Source organism: Puma concolor, chromosome D4, assembly GCF_028749965.1.
Source record: "Puma concolor isolate L17-30 chromosome D4, mPumCon1.1.hap2, whole genome shotgun sequence".
Classification (NCBI taxonomy): Eukaryota; Metazoa; Chordata; class Mammalia; order Carnivora; family Felidae; genus Puma; species Puma concolor.
In genome coordinates, this window is record NC_141679.1 from 70,980,021 (window position 1) to 70,998,468 (window position 18,448).

Sequence of the window (18,448 nt, forward strand, 5' to 3'; positions counted from 1 at the left end):
AAGAAAAAGATCTGCCTTTGGAAGCAGAAGACCTGATATACCACCCAGGCCACATACTGTGTCATCATCGGCTGCTCAATTTCCTTATTTGCAAAATGGGACTAACACTAGCCTCATGAGAGAGTTGTAAAAATTGAGTCCATGCGTGTGGATGCACTCTGTACAGTTCTAGGAGACTATACAAAGGTTAAGATGAAATTCTTGAACAACTCAAGGAGGCTAATGATAGAGTGCAGGGTGGTTCTGAAGGGGGAGAGGAGATATTTTGGTCCCCAGGGGACACTTGGTCATGGCTGGAGACATTTCTGGTTGGCACAATTGAGGGAGAAGGATTGCTACTGGAATCTACTGGGTAAGGCCAGGGATGCTACTACACATGCTGCAATGCACTGGGCAGGCCCCACCACAAAAAAATTATCCAACCTCAAATGTTAACAGTGGTGAGGTTAAGAAACCTTGAGCTAAATAAATAATCGGGAAAGTTGGGTATGGAGCTTTTCAGAACAGAAATCCTCCTAAGCAGCCTGTACTTCTTCGTATCTATCATCCCTTTAAACATTTGAAGATCCATCTTGCAACACAGCTCTTTTGTAAGTAAAGCTCAACGGCCAACTTCTGGAGTTTCTGAATGTATAAAACTGCTTTTAAACACGATGCTCTCCGATTACAATGCAGCTAAATTGTTTCTCCAAAGCCCTTGACTTCTGCAGTTCTCCAAGGCACAAAGACAGGGGTCTGTCACTCTGCCACTAGGCCCTGAAGATGCTCTCATAATTCTAATTTCCTGGTGAAATGGGAGCCACGAGGGTCTCTAAACGAATTAAATTCACATCACGCCAACTGCTCCCTTGCTTTGTGCCGGGCACGGTGCCAAACACCTCCACATAATTTATCCCACTTAATCCACCCAACAACCAGCTGTTTGCAGGGGAGGAAATTGAGGATCAGAGAGGTTAAACAACTTGCCCAAGGTCACCAGCTGGCCAGGGTGAGCCCCACATGAACGGAGGTCTCCAGTTTCCAAGTCACAAGCTCTTTCCACCAGCTCGGAAAACCCAGGTGTCAAGTTGTCTCAACTTCCCATGAATTTTTAAGGCACCCGCAACTTCTCAATAAGTTTAGGTTGCTGAAAATGGGAATTTCCGGGGGGCTGGGCGTTCTCACATACACTCCCCCACTGCAGCTGTCTCACCGCAGGTACCTGATAAATGATTCCATATCGCCCGCGAACGGGGAGGATTTATTGGCGCTGGAGTTCGTGCCAGGCCCAGGAAATGCCATTTTGAAAGCCGAGAGGCGGATTCGCCCTGAGAGCCGAGAAGGTCTGGCCGCCGCGCTTGGCTGGCCCCACGCGCGGGCTGTGCGCCCCCCGGGCGCCCGGGACTGGGGTCGCCGCGGCGCTGGGCCCTCCGAGGTCGCCAGCCGCGTCCACCCATGCCCAGGTCGGAGCGCACGCCCACGCCCCGCTGCCGCAGCCGCCGCGTCCCGGCCGCCCGCCCGGGACCGAGCCCCACCCCGCCCCGCTCGCTCCTTCCCGCAGCGGCGCCGCCAGGTGAGCGCGGCCCGGGCGCCCCCTCCCTGCCCCGACGTAGCGCGGAGACCCCGGGGCCGCAGCGTCCACCAGCCCGCCCGCGCGCTCGCCGCGCGCTCGGGGACGGGTGGGGGCGGGGCGGCGCCGAGCCAGCCCCCAGTCCCCTGGAGCCCCGCGCCCTGCCCCGGCCCGCTGGGGTCGTGCCCGCCCGTACCTGCAGCATCCGGGGGCGCAGGGCGCCCAGGTAGGTCGCGCTTGCGGGCGGCGCGGAAGCTCGCTCGCGGCGCGACCTGGCCGCCGTCTGAGCATGCCCAGTGCCGCCCGCGGGCGGCTCCCGCCGGCCGGGCTGGCCGCGACGGGCCCGCGCGCCGGGCGGGGGGCGGGCGCCCGGGCCGCCCTGCGGGGCGCCCCTGCTCCGCCCCGGGCTGGCGCGCTCGGACGCGCCGCCCAGGGCCACCGGGGCTCTCCTGCGGAGCTCTGGGCGGCCCTCAGCCCCCTGGCGCACGCACGCAGGCATTCGTCCCCTAACCATTTATTGGGTACCTACTGTGTGCCGAGCCCTCAGTGATTTTCTGCCTAGGAATGTCAAACACGGCGTTCAACAAATCTTTGAAATGAGGAAGAGTCTTGCCCAGCTGAGGTCCTGCTGACTTCAAGTTCAGTGTTCATCTCGTTCCACTAGTAAGCTTCCCGGCTTAAACTTTATTACCAAAATTTATTGTTCTTTCCATATACCCCGCCCCACCCCCAAATCTGTGCTCTTGCTTTCCTCTTCCACCTTATCTGACACGGGCCTACCTGCAGTCTCATGAGCACCTTTCTGTCCACCAAACTCTCAGAACTTGGGCAGCCTCCAGACATTTGCACATGCCGTCCCACCTCCCCTCTGTGTGCATGGGACTTCCTTACCCAGTTTTTCACGTGGCTGGCACCTTCTCATTGTATCTATGTTCTCCCTCTCTGAGAGGCCTTGCCTGATCACCTTACTAAATTAACACCTTGTTCCTGGACACCCTCCATGTCCTCATTTTATTTCTTTCACGTTTATCACTATCTATTAATTAATTCAACAAATAATTATTGATCACCTACTTAGGTTCTTCATGCGTGGTGTTGAACAAATGGGCAAAAATCCTGTCCCCTGGCGGAGTTTGGGGAAAGAGAGGCAGGCAACAGACAATAAACATGCAAATAAGCCATGTGGTATATTAGAAGGTTATAAGTCCTATAAGGGAAAGAGAACAGGGTAAGGAAAGGAAGGTATAGGGAGTGCAGTTTTCAATGAGGTGGTCTGATCAGCCCGTGAGAGGTGACATTGAGAAGGTGACCGCCAGCCCCGCAGAGGGAACAGCCAGTGCAAAGACACTAAAGAGCAGCACAAGGAAGACAGTAGAACAAGATGAGGTCGGCAACTGACTTTTCCTCTCATTTGCTTACTTATTGTGTATTCACCTAGGGAATTTCAGCTCTGGAGCTGTATAGCCCTGTCTTCTCTGCCGTGTCCCAGCTCGGGTACAGCAGCACGTGGCTCACGGTAAGTGCTCAGAAACGACTTGTTGAATGAATATGTGAATGGAGGGATGGACTGATGTCTGGAACCGTCCGGACCAGACTAAGGTCGGCCCAGGGCTAGTCAGTGGCCGCCGGCAGCGCCTGGTACCTCATTTTGGTCCTTGTCCCCGAGTTGCATGTCCCTGGGTATCGCCACTGCAGCGGGCGCCGCCTGAGCGTCGCGTGGGGGGGGGGGGGGAATTCCGACCGAGTCAAGGAGCATCAGGAACCGGACCCGCCCCACGCCCCGCCCCGCCCTTTGGTCGCTAGCAAAACCTGGAACCGCGGCGCCAGCCCAGCCCCACTGAGGCGCTTGGGTATCTCACTGGGCATGCTCCGAGCTGGGCTGAGCGCCAGTGCCCCAGAGGAGTCTCCCGGTGGGGTCCGCAACGCGCCAGCGGAGCCCTGCCTGACGCTCAGCCCTACTTTGTTCTCGAAGCTTTCTTGAGGGTCTGGGGCATTTTTTTTTTTTTTTTTTTCAAAGCTCAAAGGGAAAGCTGGGAATTTAGAATCCGCCAAAGGCGTTCTCAGGCCCCTCCGCTGTGTGATCTGGGGCAAGCATCTTACTCTCTCTGTGCTTCCAGTAACACAAATATCCGTCAGTCTGATCTGGGCAGAATTTGGGGATTGAATGAAACAAAAAACGTGAACACGTTTAATCCACTTTAAAGATCCATTTCGTGAGGGCCCGCCTCAGCTATCTGCCATCTGCATACCAGTTTGCCAAGTGCTAACATAAGGAAACGGAGGTTAAGGGGCATGTGGATTCTTGGAGTTGTCTCAATTTGCCTTTTATGAGAAACTAGGCTGAAACTACCTTTTCTTTCCCCACATTCAACGGTCACTAGTTTAAACAGTGTTCTTAAATTTGAGCTAAAATTCATCTATACACCTAAGGAAAAAAGACCTAAATCTTTTCAAAATCATGCCTTTCAATCACCATAACAGAAATAGGAACAAAAGAATATTCCCCAAACCGGAAGCAAATGAATGTCCACAAATAGTGGAATGATCAATTAGGTTATGGTGTGTTTTTTGAAATAATAACTAGTTTATACTAAGCTAGACCAAATTGCAATTGGGGAAACCATAGCACAGTACAATGTTAAGTGGAAAAAAAGCTGAAAACACAAATATATTGCATAAAGAATATGTCTACACAGTCACCCAGACTAGAAGGAAATATGGAAAAATGTCAATGGTTTAATTTTGGGGGTTGTGGGTTGGTATCTCTTTGTAAATTTATCTATTATTGTCACAATGTTGTGTTTGCAATACTAAACATTAGAGGACCAAATTAAAAATTCGCAGTTTTGTGTAAGTCTAATAATAATAATAATAATAATAATAATAATAATAACAACTGTTATCAAGTGTGCTTGATATTTTAAATATACTGTCTTTAATCCTTACAGTAACTTTGCAGAATGGGTGTATCTAGCTCAGTTTTACAGAAGAGGAAACAACCTAGGAGCCATTTACAACTAGTAAGAGACAGGGTCAGGACTGAACACAGTTGGTCTGACCTCAAAGCCAGGGTGTTAGGTTTTATAATACTGCCTCTCTGTGTAGTAGCTTACCATGTATTGGTCGTAAAAGAAGCTATATATCATTTCATCTTGCGCCTTTTTTTGCCTTATTTTCTCTACCCTTTGATGTGTTTGTAGGCTACAGATTGCCTTTAAATGTTCTGGTCTCCTGTTACTATTTTATTTTTTAAAATGTTTGTTTTTGAAAGAGAGAGGGGCACCTGAGTGGCTCAGTCGGTTGAGCGTCTGACTTCGGCTCAGGTCATGATCTCGCGGTTCATGAGTTTGAGCCCTGCGTCGGGCTCTGAGCTGTCAGCACAGAACCTGGAGCTTGCTTTGGATTCTGTGTCTCCTTCTCTCTCTGTCCCTCCCCCGCTTGCACTCTGTCTCTCTGTCTCTCTGTCTCTCTCTCAAAAATAAATAAACATTGGACAAAATTAAAAGAAAAAAAGAGAGTCCATGCAAGTACATGTGAGTGGAGGAGGGGCAGAGAAAGAGGTAGATAGAGAATCCCAAGCAGGCTTCATGCTGTTACCACAGAGCCCAACACAGGGCTTGAACTCACAGAACTATGAGATCATGACCTGAGCCAAAATCAAGAGTCTGACACTTGACTAACTGAGCTACTCAGGCACCCTACTATTTTATTGTTGGATCAAATTGTTAAAGTCCATCCTTTTCAGCCATTGCACCTGGAGTGACATGATGTTATTATCAACAGTGACAGTTGATCTTATATCATAAGGTCCCAAACTGTATAGAAAGGAAGCTTTTGGATGGAGACATAATCATCTTAGTCTATGTGGTTGAACCTAGCCAAATCAAGAGCAAATAGAGGCCTCATTGGGAATAGGGCTATCCCAAATCTCAACAAGGCCAGTCCAGACAGGACCCACATAGATTATTCTTCCTGGGTAATCATTTTGGAGTCAGAGTCACAACATAGTGGAACCACATGGTCCACAGACTCTTAGAACTTTGCTGTGATGAAAAGATACAGAGCCGATAGTGCTGATGATGTTTGCCAAGAGAAGGCCAGGGCCCTAAGAGCAGACCTCCTACTGCTGATAAGCAAAAAAAAAAAAAAAAAAAAAAAATCTTTTAGTAATGCCCTGGCCCAGCAGTCACTAAACAAGAAACACGAGAAGCCAAAAAAGGTCATTTCCTTGGACAGGAAGGTATGCCACAAACCCAATATGTATCACTGGTAATGGACCAGATTGGTACAAGAGGAATATGAGATTTGCAACTGGACACAATTATTAGCATATTCCCAGAAGCTGCCATTTGGACAGAAAATCTGGTGCCAAACAGTGCACATAGGCAATTGGCTGGGGGCATTTATAGGAAGAGTTTCCTGGAAGAATCACGGAGGATTGTCATTCACTTCAAGACTCAGGAAGTCTGGGCACCACGTGGACTGTTTCAATGATTTACAGAGCAGGACTCCCAGCTGAGATGCTAATGCTCATCAATTATTTGTGCTGTTAATGCAAGCTTATGAAGGACCTAAGCATCAGCAAATACATGGGCAAGCGGTGCTGTTATAATGACAAATGAAAAGAATACGATGTAAAATTATATGCGTAGTATGGTTTCCACTGTGCAGAGAGGGAGACACAGAATTACTAAGTTAAACCATACAAAACTGCCATTTCATAGGTCAATAATGGTTGAATGTTGGCAACTTTCTGTATTTCAGCTTAATACACACACACAGAAAAAAACTAGAAAGAACTGAACCCAAATATGAAGGGCGACTCTGTCTAAGCATTGCTTTTGCAGGCAGAGAAACAAGATACAGAAGGTATCTTTTGTAAATCAGGAGAATCTTGTCTTTGGGCATCTATTTCTTTGTTATGTCTTTATAGTTTCCTAAAGCTTATTTTATCTTTCATTATCAGGAAAAATGAAACAAACATTAAAAGTTGACAAGCCAAACAAAATGATGTAAAGAGAGGGAAACAGCTACTCTGGAATTGAATAAAAACGTGAAAGGTTTCTTTCACAGAGGGTGAAGCCCACCCTGCCCTCTCCAGCAGTGGCAGATGATGACAGAATGTCTGTTCCTGGCCCAAGAGGGAGGGAGAGGAAGAAGTGATCAGTGGTCAAGTTAGGAGGCTTAGAGACATGGTAGTCTGACTTGGGACCCAGCTCATCCCCTCAGCCTGTGTTCTTGGGACTTCTGGACTTCACAGATCTCACTTTGAGAAACACAAATTGTCAGCCTAAAGTTTTATCCATTGAAAAATGCCTTTTCCTTGCAAATTATCACTGCCAAAGGAGCTTTGTCTGTTAAACGGATGAACAAACTTAGCATGGGTACAAGAGCAGTGCTGTGGATTCGTTCATTCATTCATCACATATTTATTAAGCACTTTCTGTATGCCAGGCACTGCTCTAAGTGCTGGGGAGACATAAATGAACAAAAGAAACAATAATCTCTGCTCTCCTGGGCATGCCTTCTACCAGGGCAAGCCAGACAATGAGCAGCAAGCATGATAAACAAGTGAATTACATTGTATGTTAAGAGACCAGGGGTAAGGCTGATAGGGAGGGTGCTAGAGAGGGAGGTGGGGAGTTGCGATTTTAAATAGGATTGAGAAATTTAGACACTTAAGCAATTTAGTCTCTGAAGAAGATGAGGGAGTGACTCATGTAGATATCTGGGTAGAGGGAACAGCCAGTACAAAGGCCCTTAAGGAAGCATATCCAGAATCAGAAGGCTGGTGAGAAAAGGGCCAAAGCTGCAGATCTGATGCCAAAGAGTTACCAGGGGCTAGAACTTGAGGGCCCTCCCCTGTGAGCTGCAGGAAGAACTCAGCCTCTCTGTGTGAGCTAGACAGAAGCCAAGCCAATGTCATGGTTGCCAAATGTGCTTCTCAACACAATCAGATGTTGAATGCTGTCCCTGTAGATGGTTACTAGATGATGGTTAACATAGATTTGAATAAGGGAACTGAAATCACGTAGCAGGCCTCTGTTGTAAGGGAGTCAGCCGTATGATTCAGAGTATGCATGTATTTTTAATATTATCACATAAGTGCGAAGATAACATAGACAATTATTCAGATGGTTCTCAGACCTTCAAGAACACTTGAGTGAACCCTTAGGAATACACAGACCTGAATTAGAAAACACCGTAGATATGCCAGAGGACCAGAAGGACTATAATAGGCCCACAGACCACCACATGGATTTGCTGCTACACAAGAAATGGAAAAGTAAGTCTAGGGACTTTGAGATCCTGCTCCGGAAACTCAGCAGAAGGAGGTGGCTTCAGAAACAAAGAGAAATGATGAGAAATGCAGGCAATGAGAGTTGGTATCCTGAACTGTCGCTGCTGGTACTTAAGCAATGGGCAGTGTCTTCTTACAAACCAGGGAGAATGGGTTTTGTCAAGTCTCTCAGCCACACCTTCAGGGTTCATGTGTCCAACAACAATAGGAGACAGAGAAAAATACCCAGGCCATGTAGACTAGTCATACAGAGGTCATGGCTTTGAAAAATCAGCAATGATAACAGAAACACTCAAGGATTACCCTAAAAGAAGAGTCTAGGGAGAAGAGTCAGGGAAAACACTGAAAGCAGCATTTAAAAAATTTTGATCCAGGAACCATATATCAAGATCATCTTGAGAAAAGGAGTCTTCATGTAAAAGCAGACTTCGGGTCTCTGCTCAGACCTTCTGATTCTGCTTGTGGACCCCCAAGAACCTGCATTTTATAATTAACCATAAGAATCTTCTGTACACTGAAGTTTTGTAACTTCTGTCCTGCAGCCTCCGAAGTACGTACACTAAGAACCCCGTGTGAGTGATAAACTAAGAGGATGGAAAATTTTACCAAGAGATAATCACGGTCTTGTAAGTATCGCGGATGCTTGGATGCATAGGACAAAGGACCAGAGCGTCAGCTTCTTAAACATTTAAAGGGGTAGAAGAGGAGGGGACAGGGAGGTAGAGAGAGGGCATCCCCTGTAGGCAAATGGGGACCCCCTAGTAGAGAGCTATCAGGCTTTCTACTTTCTGCTCTTGACCTTGGATCTCAGACTCCATCCACCTGACTGTGCTCTCCTGAGGCCAGGAGGAAGCTAACAGTGTGACTGGAGAGGAGGTGTTAGTGGTGGCAGTCACAGTGGTGGTGATGTTTGCCAAGAGGAGTGGACGTTAAAATAAACACATTGGAGTGTGTAGAGCACACACAAAACTGAAACAAACTGAAACTGAGAAGGTCATTACCTCCTGAAGAGGAATTGGGCAAGTGGGGGCAGGGGAGGTATGCGTGCTTACCTTTTGCCATAAACCCTTTTGTACCTTCTGAATCATGTACCAGGTGATGGATATAACCTATTTATTAAAAAAAAATTTTTTTTTAATTTTAAGTTCATTTATTTTTGAGACAGAGAGAGACAGAGCGTGAACGAGGGAGGGTCAGAGAGAGAGGGAGACACAGAATCGGAAGCAGGCTCCAGGCTCTGAGCCATCAGCCCAGAGCCCGACGCGGGGCTTGAACTGACGGACCGCGAGATCGTGGCCTGAGCCAAAGTCGGACACTCAACTGACTGAGCCACCCAGGCGCCCCAGGATATAACCTATTTAAAATCCACTTTTTTCCTCTGGAAAAAAAAATAATGACGTATGCATAATATTTAAAAAAATTATTTTGTTTTACATTTTGGCTCCCCCTAAATTTTACTAACCAAGTACAAAGCCCAGGTTACTTGACAAGTAGAGGCCGTAACTATGACCAGGGCACAACACAGTATAGCTTGCTCAAAGGAAAAAGCCATAGGTCAAGGGCTGTTACTCCTGCTGGAAATGCATGTGGCTAAGGAATTAAATAGAAAAAGAGCTTTGGATGAGGATAAAGGAGTAAGAAAAATCACTTCAGTGATCTCGAGATCAAGAATGATGCTTTCCTGACATAGCTGGCCAGAAAATGGCTGGGGAAGTCAGATGGAAAAGTTCAGCTACCCAGGCCTTGACTGGAAGTTGCAACTATGAAAAGATGATCGTCTGAGATCTGTTCTAGCTTGGCTGACCATCCTATCCCAAGACGCTGGAAACCTGATCTGGGCCCAAAAGAAAACTGTGCCTCCAATCCCTGGTGACATTTCAAGAACAGGGGGCACTGTTCAGCCTGCCCAGTGCTCTGGTGACCTTCTAGTATTGCATGGATGACATACCACAGGATTTCCTCAACTGCGCCCTGGCGTCCTGCTAGGATGTTGCTCTCATTTTTTCCACGGTACACACAGTCACTGCGTTGAAGTCCAAACAGACTATCCAGTGACGCCTCTATAAACATGAGTCACATGTGAAGTTTAAGGAATCCCTGTTTGGGCAGGGACATCAGAGTTCCTACGGCATGCCATCTTCACATACAGGGTACAGGTAGATGAGAGTCGTATGATTTTCTGCCAAGATGCCTGACTTCACGCGGTAGCCACCGAGGCCTCTACCCAGATACTGCTCTCCTTCATCCCAAGCCCCCTGTTTCAGTGTGAAGTTCTCCAGCTATCCTATCAGAAAACATTACCCTCTGTCCATTTCTTTGTCTTCTTGGGCTTCTTTCATTTTGGTCTCGGATGCCACCGCCTTGCCCAGCCTCAGTCACCCCAACCTAACCACCAACACCAATCTCTTTCTTGCTTCCCCTTGAGGAATGAAGGCGACCCATGTCAACCTAAAACAAATCATTTGACCATCGCTGACTACTCAGATCCTCCCCATCCTTTAAGGTCCATCTAATAAACTATGTCTTCCTAGATTACCCCAACTGGTTATGAGCAGTCTGATCCCTGTACCCCTGGGTATTTGGTCTGTTTTTTATGCTTCTCATCTCATGCTGACTCCCATTCAGTTGTTAATGTACATGCCCCTTTTGGAAGGCTCTTAAAAAATCCCAAGTGGGGTTTTTGAGGGAAAGAGAGAGCTCAAGCCAGGGATGGGCAGAGAAAGAGAGAGACACAGAATCCAAAGCAGGCTCCAGGCTCTGAGCTGTCAGCACAGAGCCCGACATGGGACTCAAACACATGAATAGCGAGATCATGACCTGAGCTGAAGTTGGACACTTAACCAACTGAGCCACCCAGGCGCCCCAATTATTTCTGAGCAGGGTATGCAAGAGGCTGTGAGCTGCTTCTGAAAAATTGCCCACCTTTCTGCAGTTAGCAAGAAGTTATGTTGTATCTAAAGTCCTTCTTGAGTTCTTTCTGGAATTCTGCTTGCAAGCTTAATAATTAATTGACCAATAGACAGAAAAGAGCTACAGATACCTAGGAAGTATAAGGAGATATAGGATATAAGTTAAGGGAGAAATACGAGCAGTGGTGTCCTAAATAAGATATAATTAATCTATGATTAGATATAACTATGCACTTTCAATTTCTGTGTGAAACAATTAAAGGAATTAGTACATTGCCCCTGCCTCTCCACACTTGGGAGTCACCTCGTTGTGCTGGCAGAAGGTCTACAGGTCTAGGACACACCCCTTTGTTGTCTACCTGTATTGCTGAGTGAGCTAATTCCAAACCAGCTCTGGGGCCCGTGACCTTCATCTTTAGGCAGTAGGACCAGGAACAACAGGGTGGATAAAATCCATCACAGAAATTACCAGGGAATAGATGGCCGCTAAAACCTTGGTGTCTGTGGTTTCAATTTCATTGCAGTCTAGAATTGTGTATAGTCTTAACCATGGGAAGCTTCCCTAATTTTGTCAGTACCCATGACAATATTTTATTTGTATACTATAGGGTCAATGCATTGAGAGGAGTCTTCATTTCTCTCTCAATCTTATACTATCAGAGTAACCAGCTTTCTTCGATTGCATAGGCAGACTCAGAAGCCCCTCCTTCTGCATTTAGATTCCACTAGATTTATGCTTAACACATTATATACAACTGAGCAAGCCAGCTGCCCCAAGTGTGAACTCACATCATTTCTTTTTATGCTGGGAGCCTAGATAGAATCTGGCACCTAATAAGAGTGTGATGAGTGAGAAAATTACTTGATATTAGATTGCCTTATTGATATGTTTGAGTCAGGCCAAGTCCCTTGACTTACTAAGGCCAGCATATTTTCCATTACACTTGGATCATTGGCCTAAAAAATGTACACAATACTAATACATATTTCAAATGCCAATTCACATGAGAGAACAATTTCCCAACAGTGCTATTTAGTTTTTTCTCAAGTTCCCTGGGTTGAGGTCAGTCTTTGTAGTTAATGTTGGGTTCCTGACCCAAACACAGACTGTGCCAGTTATGAAAAAAAAAAAAATCAACTTTCCATGGTTTGAATACAGAGGTGACCGTGGGAACGTGTACAGCTCTGTCTCTGGTTCTGGTGAAGTCATTCAAAAACCAGTGCAGCCTGGCTATCCTGTGCACCCGCACGGAAATGAGGATAGACAAGGTCCAGCAAGAGGAAACGCACCCATTCTGCAAAGCCAGCCTTGGCATGTAGAGTGGAGGGAAGGATCCATCCCATTCATGAGGAAAGAGAGCTCTCTTGCTATTTATTAAGAAACACTGAAGTAGGGGTGCCTGGGTGGGGTGGTTCAGTCAGTTGAGTGTCTGACTTCGGCTCAGGTCATCATCTCTTGGCTCATGGGTTCCAGCCCTGTGTCAGGCTCTCTGCTGTCAGGTCTCCTCAGATCCTGTCTCCCTTTCTCTCTGCCCCTCCCCAGCACTTTTGGCTCTCTCTCTCTCTCTCTCTCTCAAAAATATTAAATAAACATTAAAAAAAGAAACACTGAAGTAATCTTGACAACTGTGCTGTATAAGGAAAAAATATGGACCCAATAGATTCAAAGGAAAAATCCAAATGCAGATAAAGACTTATGAGCAGAAATGGATTATTTTAGCACTGTTGATAATTGCTGAAAATATGAAAAGAGGGAATGAATATATAACCATATGTCCCACTGATTATCATATAAATCTTAAAATTATTTTACAAAGAGTTTGTAATGACCTGGGCAAATGCTAGTGGTATAGTTTAGATAAGGACAAAAACTATATTCATAGCATCACTTTGTAAAGAAAAACACATTTATGGGGTGCCTAGGTGGCTTGGTTAGTTGAGTATCCGACTTTGGCTCAGGTCATGATCTCACAGTTCGTGAGTTTGAGCCCTGTTTCGGGCTCTGTGGTGACAGCTTAGAGCCTGGAGCCTGCTTTGGATTCTGGACTCCCTCTCTCTCTGCCCCTCCCCCACTCATGCTCTGTCTCTCTCTCTCTCTCTCTCTCTCTCTCAAAAATAAATAAAACATTAAAAAATTAGAAAAACACATTTATGAACATAAAAAATCCTGAAAGTACAGTAGGATGTGAAGAGTATTTCTAGATAATGATATGACTGGTGTCTTAGTTTATTCAGGCTGCTATAACAAAATACCATAGACTGGGTGGCCTATAAACAACAAAGATTTATTTCTTACTGTTCTGGAGGCTGGGAATTCCAAGATCAAGGCGTTGGTAGGTTGAATGTCAGGTGAGGATGTGCTTCCAAGGTTTATAGACAGCTCTCTTCTCACTGTGTTCTCACATGGAATGGGGTGAGGGAACTCTCTGGGGTCTCTTTTATAAGGGCACTGATCCCATTCATGAGGGCTCCACACTCATAAGCTAATCATGTCCCAAAGGCCCCACCTCCAAATACCATCCCATTGGGGATTAGGTTTCAACATACACATTTTGGGGGGACACATCCAGTTAATGGCAACTGGTGATTTCATATTTTTTTGATATTCTACAACATACGTATAGCACTTCAAAAATAAAAAGGAAATATTTTTAAAAACCTGTGTAACCAATAGCAAACACAAAACTTTTGCTCCCGGAGAATTGTATGGGAGGATATTTTTATATCAGAGTGACTGTAGCACTGACCACAGGAATCTCATGACTCTTCTGTGGGAGGTTTAACTATGGTAACTACGATACCCATGGTCTCCTCATCTCCTTTACACCAGCCCTGCTGGCAGTCCTTCTGAGTCCTAGAATCCCCATTAGTTGGGAAGCCCATGAGCCATGGAAGTGTTTAGCAAGATCAATTGGATTTCCTCATGTAGGAATTTAAACTGGAGAACACAGTGGAAAAAGTGTGAAAACACACACAGAGAGCCCAAGATCAAGGGACAGTCAGAGTAACTGTGGTTGAATGTTACACTAATGATGTGATTTCCTGGGGTCCACACCCCTGTGTAGTCCCCTCCCACACTGAGGCTCAGCCAAAGTGACTTGATTTGGCCAACAGGACATCAGTGGACATGACACAATGGATATTTAATAGGCACTCGCACATGAGGACTGGCCCTCTTGGAACCCTGAGACCGCCATGCTGTAAAGAAGCCCGCGATGAAGGACTCCATGGAGAGAGGCATAGCCATGCCAGGTTTTTCTCAGCTGAACCCAGAGAAGACCAGTAAAAGAACTACTCAGCCAACACACTGAATCATGAGATAAAAAAAAAAAAAAAAAAAAAATCGTCAGGGCACCTGGGTGGCTCAGTCGGTTAAGCGTCCGACTTCGGCTCAGGTCATGATCTCGCAGTTCGTGAGTTAGAGCCCCGCGTGGGGCTCTGTGCTGACAGCTCAGAGCCTGCTTTAGATTTTGTGTTTCCCTCTCCCACTCATACTCTGTCTCTCTCTCTCTCTCTCCCTCTCTCAAAAATATTTTTTTTTCAACGTTTTTTATTTATTTTTGGGACAGAGAGAGACAGAGCATGAACGGGGGAGGGGCTGAGAGAGAGGGAGACACAGAATCGGAAACAGGCTCCAGGCTCCGAGCCATCAGCCCAGAGCCTGACGCGGGGCTCGAACTCCCGGACCGCGAGATTGTGACCTGGCTGAAGTCGGACGCTTAACCGACTGCGCCACCCAGGCGCCCCTCCCTCTCTCAAAAATAAATAAAACATTAAAAAAAATTGCCATTTTCAGCCACTGCCTTGCAAGTGGTTTGTGACCAGCAAGGGGTAACTGGGACAGCCACAGCAGGAAGTCCTGTTACTGAGGCCTCCACCTTGCATCTTTCCATTCCAAGCTCCTTTTTTTCCTGGCTTGCCTGGACCCAGTGGAGTGTCTGTTCTGGGGTTCTTTGAGATTACCATCTTCTATATTTATCTTTATAGTCTTTCAGCAAGCCTGTGTTATTTTAAGGCAGGCGTTATTGTCAAACCCCAGCATTCAATGAGCTGAGCCAAAATGTGAGTATCTTTAAGGAGAGGGATACTGTGGGTCTTGTTTACCATTACCCGCCCCCCCCCCCCATAGAATGGTGTCTATCACATAGCAAGACTTTAAAAGATATTTGTAAGTAAATGAACAAGCAGATCTTGAGGGCTTGTTTAAAATGCAGATTCTAGGGGCGCCTGGGTGGCGCAGTCGGTTGAGCGTCCGACTTCAGCCAGGTCACGATCTCGCGGTCCGTGAGTTCGAGCCCCGCGTCGGGCTCTGGGCGGATGGCTCGGAGCCTGGAGCCTGTTTCCGACTCTGTGTCTCCCTCTCTCTCTGCCCCTCCCCCGTTCATGCTCTGTCTCTCTCTGTCCCAAAAATAAAATAAAAAAAATGTTGAAAAAAAAAAAAATTAAAAAAATGCAGATTCTAGGGGCGCCTGGGTGGCTCAGTCGGTTATGTGTCCGACTTCGGCTCAGGTCAAGATCTCTCGGTCTGTGAGTTCGAGCCCCGTGTCGGGCTCTGTGCTGCCAGCTCAGAGCCTGGAGCCTGTTTCAGATTCTGTCTCCCTCTCTCTGACCCTCCCCCGTTCATGCTCTGTCTCTCTCTGTCTCAAAAATAAATAAACGTTAAAAAAAAAAAATTTAAAATGTAGATTCTAGGCCCCCCCCCCCCCCCCCCCCCCCCACCTCTGGAGACTCTGATTTGGTGGGTCTGGGTTGGGTCCAGGAAACTACATTGTTATTAAGCCATGTGAGTGAAGCCAAGGCAGGCGGCCTATGGACACATTTTCACCTTTCGGGCCTCAAGTTATTCTTGCAACTGAAAGAAGCCAATTTATCAGTTTTCCAACTGTCTCTGCATCAGAATCACCTGGGTTGCTTATTCATCATGTTAGCTCCTAGCCTTCCCTCCTGACCTACCAAATCTGAAAATCACTGAAAGTGGAAACTTATAATGTGTATTATCAAGAAACTCCTGGGAGAATCTGATGTACCTGGTCTGCAAGTTTAAGGGCATTTGCAACCGCTGACCTAGCAAACACAATTCTCTGAAAGTCATTTGGCCATCAAACATACTTTTCTCATTCCCAAGAACAGAGAACACACCCCTCCTCTGTTAGACAGTCTCACACTAATCTTTAAGGCTTAAAAAAAAAAAAAAAGGTTTTCATGATTACTGTGAGAGGTATTTCTTAGGAACTCTTTCTAAGTTTAAATGCCTCATCTGTCAGTCAGACTTTGGTAACACCCGCCTCTCATGTGCTGTGAGGACTACAATGAGGAAAGGTGCATGACAGCACTTTGAAACTGAACACACGAGGCACATGATTTGTAAGCCTTGGATCATAAACATGTCATGCCAAGGATTAAAGTATTTTTATCTGTTTTTAGACAAACAATCATTCATTATGAGTTACCTTGCTCTTCTAAGGACGGGATCCCGATGTAAAATGTTTCAGGGACAGGAAACCATGGCTACATTTCTGATTCCTTCACACGGTGTTTAAAGCTGTGTAATCTGAGCCCTGCATCACCTTGGTCTCTCCTGACCCCTCTCCTCCACACCCTCCTGCCCCGTGCGTGCCAGCCCTTCCAAATGCTGCATGCTGGCTCACCTCTGTCACAAACCCCGCTCCAACTGGGCACTGTCTCTGGAATGTTCTTTATTATTGTCCATCCCCATCCATCGGGACCTTTCCTGAACCTTTGGTGTCTGTTACTATCTTCCACCCTTTAGGCAGAATTGACCAGCTTCTATCTGGAATCCCCACTGAACATTTGTCCAAGATCCTGTATCACTTGGTTACACTTCACCTTCTTCCTCCACCTTGAAGGCAGGAACTTTTCCTTATTCATCCCTGTGTTTCTGGCCCTGAGTACAGTGCCTGGTACAGAGAAGGGACTGATAAATATTTGTTGATAGCATGAAAGTCAGGGGCTGTCTTTGGTGGGGCCTTAACTTCTAGGGAAAGAGAAAAGTGCTCCCACCTGGCAGTGGCCCCTTGTTTCTCTCTGACTCTGATTTCCTGCTGCTGTCCCTCTTCCCTCCATGAAGCGACTTACGAAAACCAGACAACTTGTGACAAGCTGCTTGCCTGATCTTTAGCTGGTGGTGGTATCCAGTAGGTTTAGAAGAGTTCGCCCAAGTGGGTATTATATCTACACGTAATATTTGATACAAATGAGAAATCAACGTATTAATGAGAAATCTCTTGTGAAGGCCAGTTCTGAATTGTTGGTGCCTACTAGCTACCTCCAGCTGGATGTCCCAGAAGCACTTCAAACCCAAGGACTCCCAAACTAATGAATCAGCTGCAGCCCACATACTTGTTCCTTGTCCATTGACTGTCTGCCTAGTCGCCTGGTTGCCAAGCTCCAAGCCCCCCATCTCTCTTGCCATCTAAGAGAATGACCTCTTCTCTCTGTTCCAGCCCCACAGTATTTCTCACATCCTTCCCAAGCTCTGTTTTCTGCTTTAGGACCTCCTTATCTCTCACCAGTGCTCTTGCAAATAAGCTCCCAATTGGTCTCCCAGCTTCCTCTCACTTTTTTGTTGGAATATGGATAATAAGTTGACCTTGCTAAATATAGATTTGGGTTTTTTTAATTAAAAAAATCTCTATTTATTTTTTTTTTTTAGAGAGAGAGAGAGAGAGAGATACAGAGTGTGAGCAGGGAAGGGGCAGAGAGAAAGGGAGACACAGAATCCAAAGCAGGCCCCAGGCTCTGAGCTGTCAGCACAGAGCCCAATGCGGGATTTGAACTCTGGACCACGAGATCATGACCTAAGCTGAAGTTGAATGCCTAACCGACTGAGCCACCCAGGTGACCCAATAAAGTGTAGATTTGAACAAATTCTTCCTCTGCTTGAATGTTTCTCCAGGGCCTACCTACTGAAAAAGTCTGCATGGTATTTGATGGTAACAAATCTATCTGATTGGATGGCATCTCCTGGGAAGTGAGAACATAAGAAGGAGGCACCAAGAGGCATTCATTTGTTCACCAAATATTGATTAACACCAGCTAAATGCCCTGCTCTGTTCTAGGTTCTGGGGATAGAGTGAAGTCTTTTGATTTTATGGAGCTTATACGTGAAGAGACAAAAAAATGGAGTCACTTTAAGATGACCTCTGATCTGAAAAACAAGGACTGTGGTAGACTGTGTAGATTGCATTGGCTTCAATTCTTCCCTCCTCTCTGCATCCATGCTCTTTGCCATGTAACCTTGAAGTTCCTTACATTAGAAGTAGATGGACTTCTCCCTGCTGGACTTTGGGCTTGGCCATGTGACTTGCTTTAGCCAATGGGATGTTAGCAGATGTTATGCAATTAGAGGCTTGAAATATGTTTGCGTGGTTAAGCTTGTCCTTCTTGTACTTCTGCTTCTGCCATAAAAAGGCTGCCTCGGGTGGACTGCTGGTCCCAGAAGAATGAGCAAAATGGGAAGTAGAACCAAACTGAAGGAAAGGTTTTTGTCTTAAGATGCTGGGTTTTAGAGGTAGTTTGTTATATAGCAGTATTGGAGCAACAGCTCATTGATTCTATCCTCCATGAGACCTTCTTGAAACCCCTGCTTTGGAAGTGCTATTCCCGAGGAACTGGCTGCTACGATAGAGGCCCTCATACTTCCTTAGTTCTGTACAAGAAACCTTTCCA

The 18,448-nt window shown here is 46.3% G+C and overlaps 1 protein-coding gene and 1 long non-coding RNA gene across 8 annotated transcripts in view; one reads left to right on the forward strand and one right to left on the reverse strand.

Annotated features, from left to right (window-relative positions):
- PTPN3 (protein tyrosine phosphatase non-receptor type 3) overlaps nucleotides 1-18,448 on the reverse strand; it is a 149,016-nt gene that overhangs the window by 112,095 nt on the left and 18,473 nt on the right. The window contains exon 1 of one of the 4 annotated variants that reach the window (XM_086683673.1): nucleotides 1,746-1,893. The exons of 1 other annotated variant lie outside the window; for it this stretch is intronic. The gene's annotated coding sequence lies outside the window, so the exon portion shown is untranslated. Of the gene's footprint in view, nucleotides 1-1,201; nucleotides 1,220-1,745; nucleotides 1,894-18,448 lie in introns of those variants that run through there. 2 more of the 4 variants (XM_086683671.1, XM_086683670.1) reach the window with 2 other exon arrangements.
- The window catches only part of LOC147574985 (uncharacterized), an 80,975-nt gene continuing 64,133 nt past the window's right edge, over nucleotides 1,607-18,448 (forward strand). The window contains exons 1-4 of one of the 4 annotated variants that reach the window (XR_015242939.1): nucleotides 1,619-2,212; nucleotides 2,988-3,065; nucleotides 8,393-8,476; nucleotides 17,676-18,139. This is a non-coding gene — a long non-coding RNA (uncharacterized LOC147574985). Of the gene's footprint in view, nucleotides 2,213-2,987; nucleotides 3,066-8,392; nucleotides 8,477-17,675; nucleotides 18,140-18,448 lie in introns of those variants that run through there. The other 3 variants (XR_015242940.1, XR_015242941.1, XR_015242938.1) reach the window with 3 other exon arrangements.